Source organism: Dermochelys coriacea, chromosome 3 (assembly GCF_009764565.3).
Source record: "Dermochelys coriacea isolate rDerCor1 chromosome 3, rDerCor1.pri.v4, whole genome shotgun sequence".
Lineage (NCBI taxonomy): Eukaryota > Metazoa > Chordata > Testudines > Dermochelyidae > Dermochelys > Dermochelys coriacea.
This window is the reverse complement of record NC_050070.1, coordinates 11,038,462-11,063,950: the sequence shown is the minus strand read 5'-3', so window position 1 is coordinate 11,063,950 and position 25,489 is coordinate 11,038,462. Positions and strand designations below refer to the sequence as shown.

The 25,489-nt window shown below is 44.6% G+C and overlaps 2 long non-coding RNA genes across 2 annotated transcripts in view; both read right to left on the bottom strand.

The window, feature by feature from the left end:
• Positions 1–25,489, bottom strand: part of LOC119853474 — a 107,975-nt gene that overhangs the window by 64,634 nt on the left and 17,852 nt on the right. The gene's annotated exons all lie outside the window — the stretch shown is intronic.
• Positions 903–20,177, bottom strand: LOC122459180. The gene is made up of 4 exons (XR_006279691.1): positions 20,090–20,177; positions 19,457–19,583; positions 15,187–15,399; positions 903–913 (listed from the first exon to the last, which is right to left on the bottom strand). It is a non-coding gene; the product is annotated as an uncharacterized LOC122459180 (long non-coding RNA).

Genomic DNA, 25,489 nt, shown 5'->3' with positions numbered 1-25,489 from the left:
AAATAAAATACCCTAAAAATCCCCAATCATATGTTAATAGCACTCAAGGGTATTTATAAACCATGATTCACATATCTTGGTAGATTTCAATGTGCTCCAATGGGTAGATTTCTTGAGGTTGTTGCAAGTACCATCTGTTTCTGGTATCACAGGAACTGGGTTCAGTCCCATCTTGACTGTACGATGTGTGGGTAACCCATGCCTGGTGCTCCATTGTACCTAGACCTTCCCTTTGCTCTGAAACCTCATTGTCCACAAGCAGGAGAACAGAGGAAATCAGGCCAAGCTTTAGAAGTGTAGATAGATGATGGATTATGAGTCCATGACCTCTCCCTTTCCCAGCTGTACACAGTTTATCAGCTTTCACATCCTCAAAGGGTGTGTCTACACTGTAGGTGGAGGTGGCATTTCCAGCTTGAGGAGACATACCTGCACAAGCTGTGAGGGAGCTCGGGCATCAAAAATAGAAGTGTAGCTATGGCAGCACAAGTGGCGGAACAGGCTAACAGCCCACCTATGCCTCCTTCTAGTGGCTAGCTGAAATTACAGCTCTACCTCCAGTGTAGACATAGCTTTAGTGACGCTTGGCATTAGGAGGAGTGGGGGTGGGGTTAAAATGGTTTGGGCACCTGGGGGTGGTTGAGGCTGTTCTTAGGGTGTAGGCAGAAGTTGGTAGCTGGGGAAGTGGGGGTGAGGGTTTGTCCATGCAGGGAAGACTCTGGAGGGGGCTTTGAGCGTGTCAAGTGGAATGGGGGGAGGGATAGCTCAGTGGTTTGAGCATTGGCCTGCTAAACTCAGGGTTGTGAGTTCAATCGTTGAGGGGGCCATTTAGGGATCTGGGGCAAAAATTGGGGACTGGTCCTGCTTTGAGCAGGGGGTTGGATTAGATGACCTCCTGAGGTCTCTTCCAATCCTGATATTCTATGAAGTGATAGAATTGACTTCTTCTGTAGGTTACATGTTGGGTGTCTCATGCTGGCTTGAGGGCTTAGAAGCAACATCCATGAATTCGATCCTGTGCCAAATGCAGTGGGTACATTATCTGATAAGTTTTCTTGTGTGAGCTTGTTCTGGGGGCCTGTCCCAAGGGTCTGCCATGATGCAGGTGGATGCAGTGAATGACTGATTGTTGTTATGCAGCACTTGGTTACTTTTTGCTCACACTTTATTTTCAACTATTATTGGTGTCCTCATGCTTAGAGGCCTCAACCTGGATCAGAGCCCCATTGAGCTGGGTACTGTACTTGTACCTAGGAAAAGATGGTCTCTGCTCCCAACGGCTTACAATCAAAATAGATGAGATAGATGAAGTATTAAGCCTATTTGACACTGGAAGAGCTGCAACCCAGAGACAAAGGGCCCAGATTCTCCTTTGGCCCTTTACAAATCTGGCCCAGAGTGACTTGCCCAAGGTCACACATGGAGTCTGTGGCTGAGCTTGGATCTGAGCCCTGACTTTCTTATTCTCCTCTAGTGATTGATCCATAAACCAGGCTTCCTGGCTTACATTTTAACAAAGGGAAGCAGAGTGATCCTGGGAATTATCATCCCAGAAGTCACTTTTACCCTGGTAGATCAAAGTGTAAAAGAAAAGAGTCCCTATGGAGGGGATACTGGAACCATGGACAGGAATAGGACATGGGTTTGGAGAGAACAAGCCTTATCAGACACACTTGATGGCTTTGTGTGATGGAATTACCAAATGAGTGACTGAGCAGCACGTCACTGATGTAACGTGTTGGGATTTCAGCAAATCACTTACTACAGCATCTTGTGAACTCTCACCCTGAAAGGGCCAAATCCCTCTCAGCTCACTCAAGTGATCCCAGGGGCACATTGGAAGACATTTGGAACAGGCCCACATCGGATAGGCTTTTGGGAGATCAGGCAATTGATTAAAATAGCCAAGATATTTCCATTTTGTAAAATTATTCTATGGGAAATCATGGGTCTGATTCTGATCTCCTAGGTACCAGTTTTACACCTATGTAACTAGGATGGCTTCAGTGGAGTCCCTCCTGATTTACAGCAGTCACTGCTGAGACTGATTTCAGAGTAGCAGCCGTGTTAGTCTGTATTCGCAAAAAGAAAAGGAGTATTTGTGGCACCTTAGAGACTAACAAATTTATTGAGCATAAGCAAGTGAGCTGTAGCTCACGAAAGCTTATGCTCAAATAAATTTGTTAGTCTCTAAGGTGCCACAAGTACTCCTTTTCTTTTTGCTGAGACTGAGTGATGAAGAATTCACCACCCCATTTGGTACATTGCTCCAATGGTTAACTACCTTCACTGTTAACAATTTACACCAGGTTTCTAGTCTGAGTTTATCTACTGTCAAGTTCAAGACATTGGATCTTGTCAAACATTTGTCTGCTAGAATGAAGAGCCCATTATGATTTTTTTTCTTACCCGTAAAAGAACTGTAAAGCTGCGATTAACTGACCCCTTAACCTTCTTCTTAAGCTAACTAGATTGAGCTCCTTAAGTCTGTCACTCTAAAGCATATTTTCCAAGTCTTTACTCATTCTTGTGGGTCTTCTCTGCACATTCTCCAGTTTATCAACACCATTCCTGAATTGTAGACAACTACAGAACTAGACACAGTATTCTGGTATCAACCTCACCAGTGCGCTATACAGAACAATTTCACTTCCCTTCTCCAACACCCTACTCATCTGTTCATATGTCTCAGGATCACATTATTTCTTTCTGCCATAGCATCACACTGGGAGCTCATTTACCATAGCTTCTCTATTGTGATCCCAAATCCTTTTTGGAGTCACTGCTTTTCAGGATACAGTCCCCCATTCTGTAGGTGTGGATTGCATGCCTTCTTGCTACATGTATAACCTTGCATTTGTCTGTATTAAAATGCATTTTTTTATTGGTCTCAGCTTACCAAGCAAACCAGATCACTCAGGATCTGTCCTCAACATTATTTACCACTGCACCAAATTTTGTGTCATCCATCAATTTTATCCACAGTTAAGTATATTTCTCTAGTAGATGTTTTTTAACATCTTCCTTAGTTACTAATGCACTGCCTCATTTGTCATGTGATATTCATACACCAACTTCTTCTTTCCAGACACAGAAAAGAAACATGTATTGAACACTTCTGCCATTTTCTACATCATTATGAATTTGTTTTTCCATTTCTAGGGAGTAATGGCCCTATACCATTTTTAGATTCTCTTTTCTTTCTGAAATAATAAAAAAACACCTCTGTTATCTTGGCCCTGCCAGCCATGGAGTTTTCTCCAATGGCCTTAGTTTCTTTTACCGTATTTCTGCTCTTCATTACTTCTAATTTGTATTGATTACAATTTATTTCTCCAGTTTCCTATTTGTTATATATATATAGTGGCAGAGCACCAGCTTTGCCTGGGGAGGGAGGGGAAAGAGGGGAGTCATAGAATCATAGAATAGAATCATAGAATATCAGGGTTGGAAGGGACCCCAGAAGGTCATCTAGTCCAACCCCCTGCTCAAAGCAGGACCAAGTCCCAGTTAAATCATCCCAGCTAGGGCTTTGTCAAGCCTGACCTTAAAAACCTCTAAGGAAGGAGATTCTACCACCTCCCTAGGTAACGCATTCCAGTGTTTCACCACCCTCTTAGTGAAAAAGTTTTTCCTAATATCCAATCTAAACCTCCCCCATTGCAACTTGAGACCATTACTCCTCGTTCTGTCATCTGCTACCATTGAGAACAGTCTAGAGCCATCCCCTTTGAAACCCCCTTTCAGGTAGTTGAAAGCAGCTATCAAATCCCCCCTCATTCTTCTCTTCTGCAGACTAAACAATCCCAGCTCCCTCAGCCTCTCCTCATAAGTCATGTGCTCTAGACCCCTAATCATTTTCGTTGCCCTTCGTTGTACTCTTTCCAATTTATCCACATCCTTCCTGTAGTGTGGGGCCCAAAACTGGACACAGTACTCCAGATGAGGCCTCACCAGTGTCGAATAGAGGGGAACGATCACGTCCCTCGATCTGCTCGCTATGCCCCTACTTATACAACCCAAAATGCCATTGGCCTTCTTGGCAACAAGGGCACACTGCTGACTCATATCCAGCTTCTCGTCCACTGTCACCCCTAGGTCCTTTTCCGCAGAACTGCTGCCGAGCCATTCGGTCCCTAGTCTGTAGCGGTGCATTGGATTCTTCCATCCTAAGTGCAGGACCCTGCACTTATCCTTATTGAACCTCATTAGATTTCTTTTGGCCCAATCCTCCAATTTGTCTAGGTCCTTCTGTATCCTATCCCTCCCCTCCAGCGTATCTACCACTCCTCCCAGTTTAGTATCATCCGCAAATTTGCTGAGAGTGCAATCCACACCATCCTCCAGATCATTTATGAAGATATTGAACAAAACGGGCCCCAGGACCGACCCCTGGGGCACTCCACTTGACACCGGCTGCCAACTAGACATGGAGCCATTGATCACTACCCGTTGAGCCCGACAATCTAGCCAGCTTTCTACCCACCTTATAGTGCATTCATCCAGCCCATACTTCCTTAACTTGCTGACAAGAATGCTGTGGGAGACCGTGTCAAAAGCTTTGCTAAAGTCAAGAAACAATACATCCACTGCTTTCCCTTCATCCACAGAACCAGTAATCTCATCATAAAAGGCGATTAGATTAGTCAGGCATGACCTTCCCTTGGTGAATCCATGCTGACTGTTCCTGATCACTTTCCTCTCCTCTAAGTGCTTCAGGATTGATTCTTTGAGGACCTGCTCCATGATTTTTCCAGGGACTGAGGTGAGGCTGACCGGCCTGTAGTTCCCAGGATCCTCCTTCTTCCCTTTTTTAAAGATGGGCACTACATTAGCCTTTTTCCAGTCATCCGGGACTTCCCCCGTTCGCCACGAGTTTTCAAAGATAATGGCCAAGGGCTCTGCAATCACAGCCGCCAATTCCCTCAGCACTCTCGGATGCAATTCGTCCGGCCCCATGGACTTGTGCACGTCCAGCTTTTCTAAATAGTCCCTAACCACCTCTATCTCTACAGAGGGCTGGCCATCTCTTCCCCATTTTGTGTTGCCCAGCACAGCAGTCTGGGAGCTGACCTTGTTAGTGAAAACAGAGGCAAAAAAAGCATTGAGTACATTAGCTTTTTCCACATCCTCTGTCACTAGCTTGCCTCCCTCATTCAGTAAGGGGCCCACACTTTCCTTGGCTTTCTTCTTGTTGCCAACATACCTGAAGAAACCCTTCTTGTTACTCTTGACATCTCTTGCTAGCTGCAGCTCCAGGTGCGATTTGGCCCTCCTGATATCTTTCCTACATGCCCGAGCAATATTTTTATACTCTTCCCTGGTCATATGTCCAAGCTTCCACTTCTTGTAAGCTTCTTTTTTATGTTTAAGATCCGCTAGGATTTCACCATTAAGCCAAGCTGGTCGCCTGCCATATTTACTATTCTTTCGACTCATCGGGATGGTTTGTCCCTGTAACCTCAACAGGGATTCCTTGAAATACAGCCAGCTCTCCTGGACTCCCTTCCCTTTCATGTTAGTCCCCCAGGGGATCCTGGCCATCTGTTCCCTGAGGGAGTCAAAGTCTGCTTTCCTGAAGTCCAGGGTCCGTATCCTGCTGCTTACCTTTCTTCCCTGCGTCAGGATCCTGAACTCAACCAACTCATGGTCACTGCCTCCCAGATTCCCATCCACTTTTGCTTCCCCCACTAATTCTACCCGGTTTGTGAGCAGCAGGTCAAGAAAAGCGCTCCCCCTAGTTGGCTCCCCTAGCACTTGCACCAGGAAATTGTCCCCTACGCTTTCCAAAAACTTCCTGGATTGTCTATGCACCGCTGTATTGCTCTCCCAGCAGATATCAGGAAAATTAAAGTCACCCATGAGAATCAGGGCATGCGATCTAGTAGCTTCCGTGAGTTGCCGGAAGAAAGCCTCATCCACCTCATCCCCCTGGTCCGGTGGTCTATAGCAGACTCCCACCATGACATCACTCTTGTTGCACACACTTCTAAACTTAATCCAGAGACACTCAGGTTTTTCCACAGTTTCGTACCGGAGCTCTGAGCAGTCATACTGCTCCCTTACATACAGTGCTACTCCCCCACCTTTTCTGCCCTGCCTGTCCTTCCTGAACAGTTTATAACCATCCATGACTGTACTCCAGTCATGTGAGTTATCCCACCAAGTCTCTGTTATTCCAATCACGTCATAATTCCTTGACATCACCAGGACCTCCAGTTCTCCCTGCTTGTTTCCAAGGCTTTGTGCATTTGTATATAAGCACTTGAGATAACCTGTTGATCGCCCCTCATTACCAGTATGAGGCAGGAGCCCTCCCCTCACAGAGTCCTGCACTTCTGGGCAGTTAGGGTTTGCTGTGACCCTCAATGTAGCCTCTCTCCCCTCCTAGAGGCAAGGGTTACAGCTTACTGAGCCACCTTCATCATTGGCCAGTCAACGGGTTTGGTATAAGAACCCTTTTTAGTCCCTGTCTTCCTTCTCAGGGAGCGTTTGTGTAGAGGTTGGGGGAAACCCAGGCCTGCCCTCTTCTCTGGGTTCCAGCCCAGGGACCCTAACTGGCGGCAGCAACAGAGAGGTTTTCCTATACTAATGGAGCTATAGCCCTTCCCTGGGCTACTTCCCCAAACAGCCCCTCCTAGGTACCTGACCATGCTTTTTCTCCCAACTCTTTTACTGCGCACCTTCTTTCTCCCAGTCTTCCCACAACATATCTTCTTACTTCCAGCTCCTAACAGCCACCCTCACCGAAGAGGCTTCCTTTTGTCCTAGCCGGTTCTAAATGGGCTTCAGGTGATCTGATTAGCCTGTTTCCCTTGATTGCTTCTAATTAGTTCTTAATTGGTTCCAGGTGTCTTATGGAGTCAGCATGACTTAATTGCTTCTAGCACCTTCCTGACTGCTCTGGGGTAGCCCTAGCCCTGGTCACTCAGGAAACAGAACACTCTTCAGCCAGTGTCTAGTGTGTTTTCCTTCTACCAGACTCCTGCAGGTGCCTCTTCCTTCGAGGGAGAGTGCTAGTGCTTAATCAACTAGTCCTGTCCATGCTCTAGTACTGGCTCAACACCCTGGTCCCGACCCCGGGTTTCCTGGCCAACCTCCGGAAATCGATTCTGGAATTCTTTTGGTCAGGACTGCATTGGGTCCCTGCAGGGGTTCTTCATCTACCTCTGGAGGAGGGAGGGCAGGGCCTAAAATGTCTGCTCACTCAGGTCCATGTCTTCCGCCTCCAGACCCTGCAGAGGCTCCTTTATGGTGCAGGTAGTCCAGCGTGGAGCATACTGGTGCACGCCTTCCTGCGCCGCTTCCGAGGGCTCCGATACGACCGGCAGCTCCTTTATCTCCATCCGAGAGGTCTTCCGCGAGACCTCTCCGGGCTGCTGGTCTTCTACCAGGACCTCCTCCAGACCTGGAAACTCTTTACAATGACCAGGTCCATGGCGGCCACCTAGGGGGCAGATCTCCTCGCGGAGCCCCTGCTACACAACCCCCAGCTCCGTGTGCAGGTGGTGGAGTCCCGCTCGGTGCGCCAGAGTTTGGTCCTGGCAGAGGTCACAAGAGTCGGAGACCTCCTGGACTATGACTGGGGAGACTGGCTGGATCCCCTGACGCTCACTCAGCACATGGGGCTTTCCAGACCTTGTACTCCCTGGCGCATACTTCAGGAGGTGAAGGCCGCTTTGCCGCCCGCTGCTCAGTTTCATCTCGACTGGGTCCTGCACGAGGGCACGTCCCGCCCACCCGTTACCCCAGGCCCGCCGGACCTTTTAATTGGACCCCTGCCCCGTGGACCCAACCGACCCCTTCACCCCTTCACTAGAAGCCGGCTGCATGAGATGCAGCCGGTCTGCTTTCAAACAGCGCCAAGAAAACATCTCTACATGCTCGTGCTCCACACCCTTCACGCCCGCACCCTTGTGTCCCGCCCCGATACAAAATGGCGGGACCTCCTGCCACCTTTGGAGGGTGAGGAGCCCCGGTGGGCCAGCCTCTATTCCACCTTAGTCCCAAGGCCCGCCGGGGATGTCAGTTGGCGGCTCCTTCACGGAGCCGTGAGCACGGCCGTGTACTTGGCGCGGTTCACTTCAATCCCAGACACTGCCCCTTTTGCGGCGTGAGTGATACCCTGGCACATGTATACCTGGAGTGTGCCAGGCTGCAGCCCCTCTTCCGTCTCCTCACCAATATTTTATTACGTTTTTGGTTGCACTTCTCCCCTGACCTTCTCATTTATGCACTCCCTATCCGTGGCCCCACAAAGTCACGGGATCTCCTGGTCAACCTCCTCCTGGCCCTAGCAAAAATGGCCATCTACAAAACCAGAGTGAGGAGGTTGGCCGATGGAGTCTCCTGTGACTGTGGGGCCTATTTCCGATCCTCGGTCCGTTCACGTATCCGGGCAGAGTTTCATAGATTCATAGATTCATAGATACTAAGGTCAGAAGGGACCATTCTGATCATCTAGTCCGACCTCCTGCACAGCGCAGGCCACAGAATCTCACCCACCCACTCCTATGAAAAACCTCACCCATGTCTGAGCTATTGAAGTCCTTAAATCATGGTTCAAAGACTTCAAGGAGCTGAGAAGCCTCCCTCAAGTCAACCATGCCCCATGCTACAGAGGAAGGCGAAAAACCTCCAGGGCCTCTCCAATCTGCCCTGGAGGAAAATTCCTTCCCGACCCCAAATATGGCAATAACTAAACCCTGAGCATATGGGCAAGATTCACCAGCCAGATACCCAGGAAAGAATTTTCTATAGTAACTCAGATCCCATCCATCTAATATCCCATCTCAGGGGATTAGTCCTATTTACCCTGAATATTTAAAGATCAATTACTTACCAAAATCCCATTATCCCATCATACCATCTCCTCCATAAACTTATCGAGTAGAATCTTAAAGCCAGATAGATCTTTTGCCCCCACTGCTTCCCTTGGAAGGCTATTCCAAAACTTCACTCCTCTGATGGTTAAAAACCTTCGTCTGATTTCAAGTCTAAACTTCCTGGTGGCCAGTTTATACCCATTTGTTCTTGTGACCACATTGGTGCTGAGCTTAAATAATTCCTCTCCCTCTCCTGTATTTATCCCTCTGATATATTTATAGAGAGCAATCATATCTCCCCTCAACCTTCTTTTAGTTAGGCTAAACAAGCCAAGCTCCTTAAGTCTCCTTTCATAAGACAAGTTTTCCATTCCTCGGATCATCCTAGTAGCCCTTCTCTGTACCTGCTCCAGTTTGAATTCATCCTTTTTAAACATGGGAGACCAGAACTGCACACAGTATTCTAGGTGAGGTCTCACCAGTGCCTTGTATAACGGTACTAAAACCTCCTTATCCCTACTGGAAATGCCTCTCCTGATGCATCCCAAAACCGCATTAGCTTTTTTCACAGCCATATCACATTGGCAGCTCATAGTCATCCTATGATCAACCAATACTCCAAGGTCCTTCTCCTCTTCTGTTACTTCTAATTGATGCGTCCCCAACTTATAGCTAAAATTCTTGTTATTAATCCCTAAATGCATAACCTTACACTTCTCACTATTAAATTTCATCCTATTACTATTACTCCAGTTTACAAGGTCATCCAGATCCTCCTGTATAATATCCCGATCCTTCTCCGAATTGGCAATACCTCCCAGCTTTGTATCATCTGCAAACTTTATTAGCACACTCCCACTTTTTGTGCCAAGGTCAGTAATAAAAAGATTAAATAAGATTGGTCCCAAAACCGATCCCTGAGGAACTCCACTGGTAACCTCCCTCCAACCTGACAGTTCGCCTTTCAGTAGGACCCGTTGCAGTCTCCCCTTTAACCAATTCCTTATCCACCTTTTGATGTTCATATTGATCCCCATCTTCTCCAATTTAACTAATAATTCCCCATGTGGCACGGTATCAAATGCCTTACTGAAATCTAGGTAAATTAGATCCACTGCATTTCCTTTATCTAAAAAATCTGTTACTTTTTCAAAAAAGGAGATTAGGTTGGTTTGGCACAATCTACCTTTTGTAAAACCATGTTGTATTTTGTCCCATTTACCATTGACTTCAATGTCCTTAACTAATTTCTCCTTCAAAATTTTTTCCAGGACCTTGCATACTACAGATGTCAAACTAACTGGCCTGTAGTTACCGGGATCACTTTTTTTTCCTTTCTTAAAAATAGGAACTATATTAGCAATTCTCCAATCATTCGGTACTATTCCTGAGTTTACAGATTCATTAAAAATTCTTGCTAATGGGCTTGCAATTTCAGGTGCCAATTCCTTTAATATTCTTGGATGAAGATTATCTGGGCCCCCCGATTTAGTCCCATTAAGCTGTTTCAGTTTCGCTTCTACCTCTGATATGGTAATATCTACCTCTATATCCTCCTTCCCATTTGTCATGCTACCATTATCCCCAAGATCCTCTTTAGCCTTATTAAAGACTGAGGCAAAGTATTTGTTTAGATATTGGGCCATGCCTAGATTATCTTGAACCTCCACTCCATCCTCAGTGTTAAGCGGCCCCACTTCTTCCTTTTTAGTTTTCTTCTTATTTATATGGCTATAGAACCTTTTACTATTGGTTTTAATTCCCTTTGCAAGGTCCAACTCTACTCGAGTTTTAGCCTGTCTCACTTGATCCCTACATGTTCTGACCTCAATTAGGTAGCTTTCCTTGCTGATCCCTCCCATCTTCCACTCCCTGTATGCTTTCTGCTTCTTCATAATCACCTCTCTAAGATGCTTGCTCATCCAGCTTGGTCTACAACTCCTTCCTATGAATTTTTTCCCCTTTCTTGGGATACAGGGTTCCGATAGCTTCTGCAGTTTTGATTTAAAGTAATCCCAGGCCTCCTCTACCTTTAGATCCATAAGTTCTTCAGTCCAATCCACTTCCCTAACTAATTTCCTTAATTTTTGAAAGTCAGCCCTTTTGAAATCAAAAACCCTAGTTGCAGATTTATTTTTGTTAATCCTTCCATGTAGTTTGAACTGAATTAGCTCATGATCACTTGAGCCAAGATTGTCCCCTACAACCATTTCTTCTATGAGGTCCTCGCTACTCACCAAAATTAAATCTAAAATGGCATCCCCTCTAGTCAGTTCAGCAACTACTTGATGAAGGAATCCATCAGCTATCGCATCTAGGAAAATCTGAGCCCTATTATTATTACTAGCACTGGTCCTCCAGTCTATATCTGGGAAGTTAAAGTCTCCCATGATCACGCAGTTTCCATTAGTATTTACTTTATTAAAGACATTAAAAAGGGCTCTATCCATATCCAAATTAGATCCCGGAGGTCTATAGCACACCCCAAGCACTATCGTAGGAGAGGCTTTACTAGTTTTCTTCCCCAATGTAATTTTTGCCCAGACAGACTGTCTTATCCATTGCATTGCTTCTTATTTCTTTACATTCTACCTCATCATTGATATACAATGCTACTCCACCCCCTTTACCTTTGTTTCTGTCTTTCCTAAAGAGCACATACCCTTCAATACCTGTAGTCCAGTCATGACTACTATTCCACCATGTTTCTGTTATCCCTATAATATCTGGTTTCACTTCCTGCACCAGTAGCTCTAGTTCCTCCATTTTGTTACCTAGACTCCTCGCATTGGTGTACAAACATCTTAATTTTTGCTGTTTGGCCTCGCTCACATTTTGTACCCTATTAGGCACAGTCATTCTACATCCAGTATAACCTATTAGACTAGTATCCACACTGCCCTCACTCCTTATATACATTCTCCTACCCACGGCTGTATCCATTCTTACTTCATCTTCTTCCCTCTCAATGCTAAAATCTGGCGTGGAGATTTTCTGGACATCTCCCATCCATCTCCCCCCAATTCCTAGTTTAAAGCTCTCTTTATCAGTTGTGCCAGCCTCGATCCTAGAAGTCTATTTCCTTCCCTACTGAGATGAAGTCCATCCCGAGAGAACTGACCTCTGTCCGTGAATGCCTCCCAGTGGTCATACATCCCAAAGCCCTCCTTATAGCACCACTGCCTAAGCCATCTATTGACAGTCATAATCTTGTCAGACCTTTGTTGCCCTTCTCTAGGAACAGGAAGGATCCCGCTAAAGATCACCTGAGCCTCAATTTCCTTAAGCGTCTTCCCCAGCCTAGCATAGTCTCCCTTAATACTTTCCAGCGAGAATCTAGCCGTATCATTTGTTCCCACATGAAGGATAATTAGGGGATTCTTTCCCGCTCCCTTTAGGATCCTTTTCAACCTCAGGTCTACATCCCGTATCTTAGCACCCGGAAGACAGCACACCCTTCTATTCTCAGGATCAGCTCTAGTTACAGGCCTGTCTATTCTTCTCAATAAAGAGTCCCCGATCACATAGACCTGCCTTTTCCTGGTGACAGTGCTATTCTCCAGTGTCTCCCCTGTTCTCTCTGGCTGCAAGTTCTTTCCATTCCTATTTTCCCTTACAATCTTCTTCAACCCATCCTGTATCCTCCTGGGGCTCATATTTGGTGTAGTCTCCCTTGACTCTTCCCCTTTTTCTATAGGGCTAGCCTCTCTTCTCTTCTTCCTTACCCTTCCACCTTCAACAAGTACCTGCTGAGCCCCTTCTTCATTTTCCAACTCTGCAAACCTGTTCCTAAGCTCTATTTCTCCTTCACTAGCCTGTCTTTTTCTCTGCCTGGTTCTTTGAGTCACATGTTTCCACTGACCACTTTCCTCATCCAGTCTCTCCTCAAAATTCCCCAGCCCGGGTTCCATCTGTGAGTCTGAGCTTTTCCCTTCAGATACCTCATATCTTTGCTCCATCATCTGCTCAAACCCCTTCCTAAACTCAACCAGACTTTCCACCTGCATCTCCAAACCTCGGATCTTTTCCTCCATCAGCTCTATCAGACGGCATTTCATGCAGAAAAAACTCTTACCCGTTCCCCCCTCCAGGATCATGTACATACCACAGCTTCCACATGCAGTCATCCTCAATGTGTCTTTCACTGCTGGAGTCACTCCCACAGCTGCCTCTGTATCTGTCATCTCCTTCCCACCTAAATCCTGTTAATCTGGGAAACACAAGCCACACCAAAAAGACCACAACCCCCCAGCAAAAGCAAACCCCAAACAAGCACCACAATACAAACTCCCACTCAAACTCCCCTGTTTAGAGCTCTGTTTGCTAGCTCCTGTGCCGCTGCAGCTGTCTGAGTTCCTCTGGGCAACGTCCTCTGACTCCCTTGACGCCTTTGAGGAGCAGTGGGCGCTGTCCGGGGTTCTCTGCTCGGTGTCCCCGTCTGGTTCCCTTTGTTTGACCCTTTGACTGCACTCCTGTCCCTGTTATTTTATTAGTTGTCCCCCGGAGTTTTTTGGGTATCTAGGTCCTGTGGATCCCCCTTTTAGACTGGGGGGATCCTTTAGCGGTGGACGGGCTTCGCCCACCCACTTCCCGGATCCCAATAAGACCAGACTCCTGCACCCAACTGGTCTGGGTCTGTCACTATATATATATAAGTTTTAATTGTTCCCTTGATTTCTCATACACACAGCTATAGGGGAGACAAACACCCTATGTTCTATCCTAGAGACTTTTCTTTTGTTTTCCATGGTATTTTTTTCTAAGCTCAAATGAAAACACAGTGTAGGCAACCAGTTGTTTCCAGCCCCAAACCCTGCCTGAATGTGCTGCTCTGGTCGGGTATGGGAGATATCACATCACAAGGGGCTAGGGAAGAATTCTCCCAAAGCATGAGAGGGGCTACACCTGAGATAATTGGTCTCTGTCGCAGGCACAGGTTTGGCTGATGCTAGAGATATTGCTGTGGGCTGTTATGTCTAAGGGTATGTCTACGCTGCAATTAGACAGGCTAAGGGCTGTTTAATTGCGATGTAGACTTCCAGACTTGGGCTGCTACCTGAGCTGTGGGCTACTCCCACCTTGAAGTGTTCTAGAGCCTGGGCTCCAGTCAAAGCCCAAACTTCTACCCCACAATTAAACAGTTCCTCAGCCTGACACTGAGTCAGCTGGCCCACACCCACTCTGGGGTCTTATTGCTGTGTGACACACCCTGGCCTTCATTTCTAAAGTCTTTCCTTGGCGCACCTGGCTCTCAACCACTAGGTGATAGTAGCAGCAGAAAAATGCTCCTTCCCATTGAGCATCAGCCTTGAAATAGGAACCTGCTGTCTCACAGAGCAGCTTGTTAGACTTTTGTGACATAGAAAGGAGACAGGTTTCAGAGTAGCAGCCGTGTTAGTCTGTATTTGCAAAAAGAACAGGAGGACTTTTGGCACCTTAGAGACTAAGAAATTTATTTGAGCATAAGCTTTCATGAGCTACAGCTCACTTCATCGGATCTGTGAGCTGTAGCTCACAAACACTTACGCTCAGATAAATTTGTTAGTCTCTAAGGTGCCACAAGTACTCCTTTTCTTTTTGCACAAAGGAGACAATCATGAAAAGACAAAAGCTTCTGCCTAAGGCTGTGATCAATTTACAAATGTAGATCCACCACATTGAAGGGATTAAAAAAAAAAAGATCTTCCTGAAATGTTACTTGAATGGTCCAATGGCTAAGATTAGTTCCAGGGAACTTTTGGAGTGGCATCAGATATGACCATTAGGATATCCTGTGACCAATTGAAATAGCTGAAAACATTTTTCTTTTGTAAATTGTACTCATCTTTTTATGAACAATCATGTGCTTGAGTTTGAGCTCACTTACACCAGTTTACACTGGCATAGCTACAATAACTTCAGTGGAGTTCACACTGCTGTAAATCAGGAGAACAGGGAGCAGAATCAGGGCTCAGACCATAAAGCAGCTTAGCCTGATTTCCTCATTGTGGAAAATGGAGATTCAGAACAGAGGGAAGGTCTAAGTGCAATGGAGCACTGTGGTAAGGGTTACTCACACACTGTACAATCAAGCTGAGACTGAACACAACTCCTCTGCACCACAAACTAATAGGATTTGTAACAATTGTAAAAAATAAAGATCTACCCATAGAAGTTAATTGAAACCTACAGAGATAGGTGGACCATGGATTATAAATACTCTTATATGGTATTAACATGCAATCGGTACTTTTAAAGGGTATTTTATTGTATGTTTAATTTAAAAAGATAAATGAGATGGATTTCTAAAGGAGAAGAATGATAGAAACAGCCCCCTTGCCTCCTACCAACACACACACACACACACACTTCAGCGGGATACTCTCACACCAGCTTGCTTTTATTAAAAAGGGAGTAACAAATCTTATAGGGGTGCTAAAAGAGCTCCCTTCTACATTTCTCCAGCTCACAAGGTTCTTTAAAGCCCAAATGAACAGCACCACTTCAGGGTTCCATTGAAACAGGATCTGATGATTTTAGAAGCAAGTGGCTGTCTCCCAGATTCCCGGAGATCCTGCCTGGACAATCAGTCCATCTACACATAAAGAAAGAGAAGAGACTCAGATTTCTTGTTGATTTCCACTAAAACAGGGCTAATATGATGTTTGATTTCTAATCAAAAGACACAGGAGGAATTGCCCAGTCACTGAATGGTGAATGAGGAGGTTCTTGGTTAACTATGTCACACCTGTTGTGCCTACTATAACGTTTTGTCCCAGAGTTTCAAAGGGGATAGTTATATTATCTAAACCGGAGAACTGGCTGTCTATAACAAGTATACTTTAGAAAGGTATGACTCACATCCACGTACAGGTGTTCTATCAAACACACCTTGTCTATAGCAAAAAGAAAAGGAGTACTTGTGGCACCTTAGAGACTAACAAATTTATTAGAGCATAAGCTTTCGTGAGCTACAGCTCACTTCATCGGATGCATTTGGTGGAAAAAACAGAGGAGAGATTTATATACACACACACAGAGAACATGAAACAATGGGTTTATCATACACACTGTAAGGAGAGTGATCACTTAAGATAAGCCATTACCCACAGCAGGGGGGGGAAAGGAGGAAAACCTTCCATGGTGACAAGCAGGTAGGCTAATTCCAGCAGTTAACAAGAATATCAGAGGAACAGTGGGGGGTGGGGTGGGGGGGAGAAATACCATGGGGAAATAGTTTTACTTTGTGTAATGACTCATCCATTCCCAGTCTCTATTCAAGCCTAAGTTAATTGTATCCAGTTTGCAAATTAATTCCAATTCAGCAGTCTCTCGTTGGAGTCTGTTTTTGAAGCTTTTTTGTTGAAGGATAGCCACTCTTAGGTCTGTGATCGAGTGACCAGAGAGATTGAAGTGTTCTCCAACTGGTTTTTGAATGTTATAATTCTTGACGTCTGATTTGTGTCCATTCATTCTTTTACGTAGAGACTGTCCAGTTTGGCCAATGTACATGGCAGAGGGGCATTGCTGGCACATGATGGCATATATCACATTGGTAGATGCGCAGGTGAACGAGCCTCTGATAGTGTGGCTGATGTGATTAGGCCCTATGATGGTATCCCCTGAATAGATATGTGAACAGAGTTGGCAACGGGCTTTGTTGCAAGGATAGGTTCCTGGGTTAGTGGTTCTGTTGTGTGGTGTGTGGTTGCTGGTGAGTATTTGCTTCAGATTGGGGGGCTGTCTGTAAGCAAGGACTGGTCTATCTCCCAAGATCTGAGAGAGCGATGGCTCATCCTTCAGGATAGGTTGTAGATCCTTGATGATGCGTTGGAGAGGTTTTAGTTGGGGGTTGAAGGTGATGGCTAGTGGCGTTCTGTTGTTTTCTTTGTTGGGCCTGTCCTGTAGTAGGTGACTTCTGGGTACTCTTCTGGCTCTGTCAATCTGTTTCTTCACTTCAGCAGGTGGGTATTGTAGTTGTAGGAATGCATGATAGAGATCTTGTAGGTGTTTGTCTCTGTCTGAGGGGTTGGAGCAAATGCGGTTATATCGTAGCGCTTGGCTGTAGACAATGGATCGAGTGGTATGATCTGGATGAAAGCTAGAGGCATGTAGGTAGGAATAGCGGTCAGTAGGTTTCCGATATAGGGTGGTGTTTATGTGACCATCGCTTATTAGCACCGTAGTGTCCAGGAAGTGGATCTCTTGTGTGGACTGGTCCAGGCTGAGGTTGATGGTGGGATGGAAATTGTTGAAATCATGGTGGAATTCCTCAAGAGCTTCTTTTCCATGGGTCCAGATGATGAAGATGTCATCAATGTAGCGCAAGTAGAGTAGGGGCATTAGGGGACGAGAGCTGAGGAAGCGTTGTTCTAAGTCAGCCATAAAAATGTTGGCATACTGTGGGGCCATGCGGGTACCCATCGCAGTGCCGCTGATTTGAAGGTATACATTGTCACCAAATGTGAAATAGTTATGGGTCAGGACAAAGTCACAAAGTTCTGCCACCAGGTTAGCCGTGACAGTATCGGGGATACTGTTCCTGACGGCTTGTAGTCCATCTTTGTGTGGAATGTTGGTGTAGAGGGCTTCTACATCCATAGTGGCTAGGATGGTGTTTTTAGGAAGATCACCAATGGACTGTAGTTTCCTCAGGAAATCGGTGGTGTCTCGAAGATAGCTGGGAGTGCTGGTAACGAAGGGCCTGAGGAGGGAGTCTACATAGCCAGACAATCCTGCTGTCAGGGTGCCAATGCCTGAGATGATGGGGCGTCCAGGATTTCCAGGTTTATGGATCTTGGGTAGCAGATAGAATACCCCAGGTCGGGGCTCCAGGGGTGTGTCTGTGCGGATTTGTTCTTGTGCTTTTTCAGGGAGTTTCTTGAGCAAATGCTGTAGTTTCTTTTGGTAACTCGATTGACAGAGCCAGAAGAGTACCCAGAAGTCACCTACTACAGGACAGGCCTAACAAAGAAAACAACAGAACGCCGCTAGCCATCACCTTCAGCCCCCAACTAAAACCTCTCCAATGCATCATCAAGGATCTACAACCTATCCTGAAGGACGAGCCATCGCTCTCTCAGATCTTGGGAGATAGACCAGTCCTTGCTTACAGACAGCCCCCCAATCTGAAGCAAATACTCACCAGCAACCACACACCACACAACAGAACCACTAACCCAGGAACCTATCCTTGCAACAAAGCCCGTTGCCAACTCTGTCCACATATCTATTCAGGGGATACCATCATAGGGCCTAATCACATCAGCCACACTATCAGAGGCTCGTTCACCTGCGCATCTACCAATGTGATATATGCCATCATGTGCCAGCAATGCCCCTCTGCCATGTACATTGGCCAAACTGGACAGTCTCTACGTAAAAGAATGAATGGACACAAATCAGACGTCAAGAATTATAACATTCAAAAACCAGTTGGAGAACACTTCAATCTCTCTGGTCACTCGATCACAGACCTAAGAGTGGCTATCCTTCAACAAAAAAGCTTCAAAAACAGACTCTAACGAGAGACTGCTGAATTGGAATTAATTTGCAAACTGGATACAATTAACTTAGGCTTGAATAGAGACTGGGAATGGATGAGTCATTACACAAAGTAAAACTATTTCCCCATGGTATTTCTCCCCCCCACCCCACCCCCCACTGTTCCTCTGATATTCTTGTTAACTGCTGGAATTAGCCTACCTGCTTGTCACCATGGAAGGTTTTCCTCCTTTCCCCCCCCTGCTGTGGGTAATGGCTTATCTTAAGTGATCACTCTCCTTACAGTGTGTATGATAAACCCATTGTTTCATGTTCTCTGTGTGTGTGTATATAAATCTCTCCTCTGTTTTTTCCACCAAATGCATCCGATGAAGTGAGCTGTAGCTCACGAAAGCTTATGCTCTAATAAATTTGTTAGTCTCTAAGGTGCCACAAGTACTCCTTTTCTTTTTGCGAATACAGACTAACACGGCTGCTACTCTGAAACTTGTCTATAGCTGAAGCTAAAATGAGACATACTTACTTAGAAGATAGATAACAACTCTGAAAGAATGCAGGAAAACTCTAATTCTGTCTGAAGCCTTTGACCTTGTGGCAGTTCAATGCTAGCAGCCCTGCCTGCTGAGAACATGCATCTCTGGGCATGCTCAGTGACTTGGCCAGGAAAATCATCCTGCAGTTGGTTGCATGGCCTCTCCAGCCTAGGTCCCTGGCTCCTACTCTCCAGGCTCAGGGAGCTCACAGCTTCACATCTCTTGACCCCCAATCTGCCTCTCTGGTGTTTTAGTGAGTGGGAAAGTCTCTCACACTCCCAACTGTTTCTCTGAGACCTGTTCCTAGTGCAACATTAATGGGACCAGCTGAGCAGTCTGTATAATTTATGGCACCTACAGGCACAAAGAAGTAGAACAGGACTAGAAAGGGCTGCAGATTTGCAATGTGGCCCAGTCAAATTTACAGAGCATGCTTAAAACATTAAAACTGATTCTGAACAATGTTACCTCCCCTGGTTTTCAAAAGGGGGCAAATAAAGGGCTAAGTGCTGAGCTGTTTTAAGGATGGAAGATTCATCAGCTCTTAAATGGAAAGAGAGTAATGAGCATTTCTGTTCACACTTCAGGGTCTCCCTTGTGGAACACCTAACTTACTTTCGACAGCAAACACCTTGAGGATGGCATCTTGCAAGGTATAGAGATTTAGCAGGACATCCTCTAAGGTAACAGGATGCTGCATGGTGCGCACATTCCTTTCAGGTCAGCTGAGCCTAGGAGAACCCTGAGAAGGAAAAAGAGTCTTAATCATCATTCTGCAGAGCAGATGTAACCTTTCAGTGGAATATGAGGCCTGACTTTACAATAAGTCAGATTGTGAAAGGCACGGAATTATTAACACTAGTCAGCAGGAGAAGTTCTATTTTAAGTCATGCTCTCCTGGCCAGTCCTAGCCAATGCAGCTTCTCACAATCCCAGGGTATACTGAAAGGGGTTGGCTAGACTTCCTTTGCTCAGCATCCAATCCAGATGTTCAGTTATAACAAAAGTATGTGCTGAGCAGATAGAATGTAGTGTGGCTTAAGCAGGAAGCCTCAGCAAGCTGTGAGGAAAACACTGAGGGGGCATGGATATTTTTTTTGACTGGTCATAATTCAGTCAAATCTCTATGGTTTTTCATGGGAGCTGAAAAAAGTTAGAGTTGTTTTTCTAATGAAAACTGTTTGACAACCTTAGTACAGGCTCCCAGATATTCCTCTATAACATCACACATTTTCATTAACATCTTACCTGGGGCATCCATGAGCATCAAGAAGACCACAGCAAACAGCAGGAAAAGGATCTTCATGGCTGAAGGTTGGCCAGAAGCTGAGCGTCATTGGAGAGAAGAAACACTGAGACAGAGAGTAGACAGAGGACACTAGGGCACTAGGGATTGTGACATGCTGAGCTGAAGAAATATTGCCTTAATTGAAATGGCATTTCTATATGTGTTCTGCAGTCTCTTAAGAATAAAGATTATTATTCACACAGCACCATAGATGTCCTTGAAGGATTTCAAATAAATACAGTTGTGTCAGACAAGATATCTTTTATAAACAGAAGTTTGGTAAATAATTTTAATTAACTGATTACTTACATTAGATTTCTCATGGAAATCTCTTTTTCCTTCGCCAAAGTTTAAACTGGAGAATTATTGCATATTTATGTATTTTATTACCCCAAATATAATTGAAAGAAATTAAGAAATTACAGAAAGCAAGAAAAAGGTGAATGGATGCTCATGTTTATGAAATTTCTAAAAACAAATTCATGTGATGCTACAATTTACTAAGAAATAGTAAATCACGTCAATTCATTTAAGGTCTAATCACAGTCTTATTATTGAGGAAAGCTTTTTACTGGTTCTATACTACACTGGGGAGGTGACTTTGCTACTAACATTGAACTAGTGGTCCTGTTACCAGGCACATCGGAATGCAACACCACTCATTGAAATTTGGCCTGGCCACCCTCAGTGCCACTGAAATTTGGCTCAGATGCCCCTCCATCATGATAGGGAAGGGCAGCAGGGCTAGATTTGAGTGAGTGGAGTTGTAACACTGTTTAATTACTGAATTTCTAGAAGGATCAACTCTGCCCCCTGAGAATCTGACATGTCCCTTTCCCTGGCTGAGAACCTCTTATTGCAACTATTCCAGTTTCTCTGGATTTTACCTGTATCCTTCAGTCTTAAGCCACTTTCACAAAATATTCAAAGTTCACAAAAATTCAAAAAGTGGAAATAATTTTTCACCTACCAGCAAATTCAAAGTGTAGAGTGGGGAATTTTTGCACATTTACATATTTTATATGCGTTGAGACAGCACTTAAAGCAAATAAGAAATTACAGAAAGAAGAGTAAAGGTCATTAGTTGATCTTGTTTAAGAAATTTCACAGCACTGATAGCACTGGAAGATGTACCTAGTCCCACCCCTGGCTTGTGGAACCCAAGGCTGACAGTGCTTGGAAGTGCTCAAGCAGCACCAACCAGGCTCCTGTCTCTTGAGGCTACTCCCTCTCTTCCTGTATCTCTCCTTCTTTCCATCCCCTTTTCTCTCCTCCACCCTCTTCTCTGCCTCCCTTCATTCCCTGCCTTCCTGCCCCATTCTATTATCCTTAACTCCTCCTCTGTCTCTGCCTGTCCCTTTTCTCCCTAAAACCCTCCCCTTTCAGTCTTCAACTTCATCTGTTTTCTTTCTGCCATGTTGGCTTTCTCACTCTCCCCCATTTTTCTCTCCTTCTCTAGGTTCTCCCTCATTCTTCCCCCTTCTTTTTGACTGTCCTCATTCTTAAAACCAGAAATCCTCCCAAACTATAGTTCCCACAGCCTTCATGTTAGTAAATCAGTGGTGATTAACTACCACAGGACTACAGGGGGGATGCACTGTGTCTTTGGCTTACTAGGATTTTCAGAAAAAAGGTAATTAGATAACTGGAATTATCCTGTAGATGATTTTAACTCAGGTTGCTTTAAAATACTAACGTGTCATTGGGATAAACACAGCATGTGTATTTTTGCTACTTTTTCATTCAAACAGACATGAAGGCGTGTTCTCCAGCTCCAGATGGTTTCTCGAGACACCTAGAAAGTTCATTCAGGTAGTTTACTAATTCAAGAGGTTATGACAACTGTGTTCATCTTCTCTTTCTGGATCTAGCAGCCATCTCTCTAGACAGGAATTTAAAGGAAAAGTTAACAGGATGACTACGAGAGAGGTGACTATAGTAGTTACCAGACAGGGGCACTCTCAGTAGCCAGGTGATGACCGTTTCTCTTGCTTAGATATTTTAGCTTCAGGGAGTGATGCTTTGACCAAAACTGCCTGTTTTATACAGTTTCTGAAGGCTTGGTTTCTTCCTGGCAAGGCTGCTGTTGGCCAATCAGAAAGTGACCCAATTCCTATACACTGGTGGTTCTGTACCAGGGGTACATGTACCCCTGGGGGATGCAGAAGTCCTCCATGGGGTACATCAACTCATCTAGATATTTGCCTAGATTTACAACAGGCGAGATAAAAAGCATAAGCAAATTCAGTACAAACTAAAATTTCATACAGACAATGACTTGTTTATACTGCTCTGTATCCTATACACTGAAATATAAGTACAATATTAATATTCCAACTGATTTATTTTATAATGATATGGTAAAAATGAGAAAGTACGCAATTTTTCAATGATAGTGTGTTGTGAAACTTTTGTACTTTTATGTCTGTTTTTGTAAGCAAGTAATTTTTAAGTGAGGTGAAACTTGGGGGTGCGCAAGACAAATCAGACTCCTGAAAGGGGTACAGTAGTCTGGAAAAGTTGAGAGCCACTGCTATACACCACATAATGCTCCTTTCCCAAAGACATATATTAATGGCTCTCATTGTTATCAGCATTGTTCTGAAATTTTAACAGGGATTTGAAATCTCCTTGTACCAGTGTGGTGGCACAAAAATAGGAAAATAAACTAAATACATGGAGAATATTGATCCACAGTGTATAAAAGAGATACAAAACCTACACACATGCACAAAGTCTAGTGCCAATCCATTTCTCAGGGGGAGCTGATTCTTGAATTCCTCTCTGCACAATGGGGTCTCATCCAAAACTCATTGCAGTCAAAGGGACTCTTTTCATTCACTTAAATACATTTTCTACCAGGGCAATGATGTTTAATTGGTATAAAAGTTCAGGATGTGATTCTGGCCCCATGGAAGTCAAGAAGAAAACTATCATTGACTTCCATGGGGCCAGTATTTCACTCTAGATTATAATTTTCCTCCAAACGGGGTTTGTCAGCTGTAATGGTGACACACAAAATATGGTATTTATTATTAATAATAATGTCATATACATCCAGACATAGGCCAGAATCCTTGGAATCATTTTGGCCTAAGTTTTTAAAACATGTCAAATATCGGATGCTGCGTCGGTGGTTCACAGAGGAGTTAGATTGACTAACAGCAACAGTCGCTAGCTAAGCTAACCGCAAACTCTTACTAAGTTGTGAAGTAACTTCATCTTTTATCAATTTCTTCTGCACTATTTTCTTTATGCCTAGAATTTCATAATAGAGACACAGTAGATCAACTCTTACTTGTTATGGCAACATAATGTACAATTTTAGAAACTAAATAGAAAATTATAATCTATCTTGAGTATTTGGCAACAGAGCCCTGCTGTCTGAGGAAATTTCATTGCCCTCATTATAAGAAATATTGTAAGCATTTTGGACAGTGTTCTGTATTTTAAATACAAATTATATATATATGTTACCTACTGGATGTGCCATGAACTGCAAAGGATATTCCAAGAACCACAAAGGACACCCAGCAAGGTCACATTAATGCTACAGCAGAGACAGGTCCCAGAGAAGCAGTTGGGAGGGTGAGAGATTTTCCCATCCACTGAAACACCAGAACAGCAGTTTGTGGCAGGTGTTATAAAGCTGGGAGCCCCTTGGTCCCGAAGCATGGGAGCCAGGGAACTAGGGTAGAGTGACCATGTTGCCAGCTGCAGAGTTGCTCTCTTGGCCAATACACTGAGCATGCCCAGAGATCCCTGCTATCACCAGGCAGGGCTGCTAGCATGGAACTGTCTCAAAAATAGAGTTGGTCTTGAGACGGAATTGGAGTTTCCCTGCATTCTCTCACAGTTACTTATTCATAACCTAAATATGTATTTTTCATTTTATTCTCCACCTGTGGAATCTGGAAGACACACACTCACTTCTATAAATCACTGAATCCTGCTTCAGTTGAAGTCAGAAGCATTGTTTATTTGGGCGGCAGAGAAATTAGTGAGCTGGAGAAATTCCCAAAAGAGGCCCTTGTATCATCCATAGGGGCTTTGTTACTTGCCTTTTAATAAAGGAAGTTGGTGTAAGATCACATTGCTGAAACTTGTACACGTGTGTTGTAGTGGGTGGAGGAGGTAGAAGTTGGGGGCTGTTTTTCTCCTTACATATCTATTTCTTTTATCTTTTTTAAAATTAAAATAAAATTAAATACCTTCAAAAAGTCCCTCTTGCTTGTTAATGCCACACAAGGGTATTTATAGCCCATGCTCTGTACAACTCTGTATGCTTCAATGATCTCATGTGAGCAGATCCTCATGTATTCCTTACAGCTTTTACAAATTCATTTGATGTGTGTGGTTATCAAAGCTGGATTCAATCACAGCCGGACTGTATGGTCTGTAGTCTTTGCCACAGTGCTGCATGGCACCTACACTTGTCCTGCTGTCCTGAAACCTCCCAACCCCCAGGACTCCTTCTCTTGTGCCAGAGCATCCAGGCATTGCTAGATCCAAGAGTTTCCCCTTGCAGAACTTAAAATCACAACCCAAAACCTCTAAACCCTTCACTGTGCACATGGGACTATAGGCAGCTCTGCGAGATTCTCCAAAACAAGGCCACATTGAGGAAAACACAAGGATTCAGGCCAAGTTGCTTTAAGAATTAAAGCCTAAGTCTGCTCCCAATTACACTGGTGGGTATAAACCAGGAGTGACTCCCCTGAAGCCATCATTGTTACACTGGTGTGACACTGTCATAATGGAGATTTGAATCCAGTCCATAATTTCTATGAAAATTCTAGAACAAGTTTACAAAAGGGAAATGGTTCAGCTATTTCAGTTGGTCAGATGAGCTCCCCCAAGCCTTATCCAATCCCATCTGTCCCAAATGTCTGCCAGTTGCCAAAGGGAAAACTTGAGTGAGTGAGCTGAGCAGGATATCACCCTTCTGGGGTCAGAGTTCACATGATGCTGTAGTAAGAGCTTGGCTGAAATCCCAACATGTAACAGCGATGACGAGCCACTCAGCCACAAATTTGATAATTCCATCACACAAAGCTATCAGGTGTGTCTGGCAAGGTCCACATTAACTCACACAAGAAAGCTTCCTAGATAACATACTCACTGAGTTTGGCACGGGGTAGAATTCATGGAGTTTGCTCTAAAGCCCTCAAGTCAGCAAGACACCTGAGATGTAACCTGGAGAAGAAGTCAATTTCAACCTGACATGCCCACAGCCTCTGAGCACACTCTGGAGTTAGACCTCACCTCCTGAGCTATCAAACTCTCCTTACACTCTAAGAACAGCTTCAACCACTCTTAGCTGCCCAAATCCTCTAAACCAATCCCCACCTCCTGCTAAT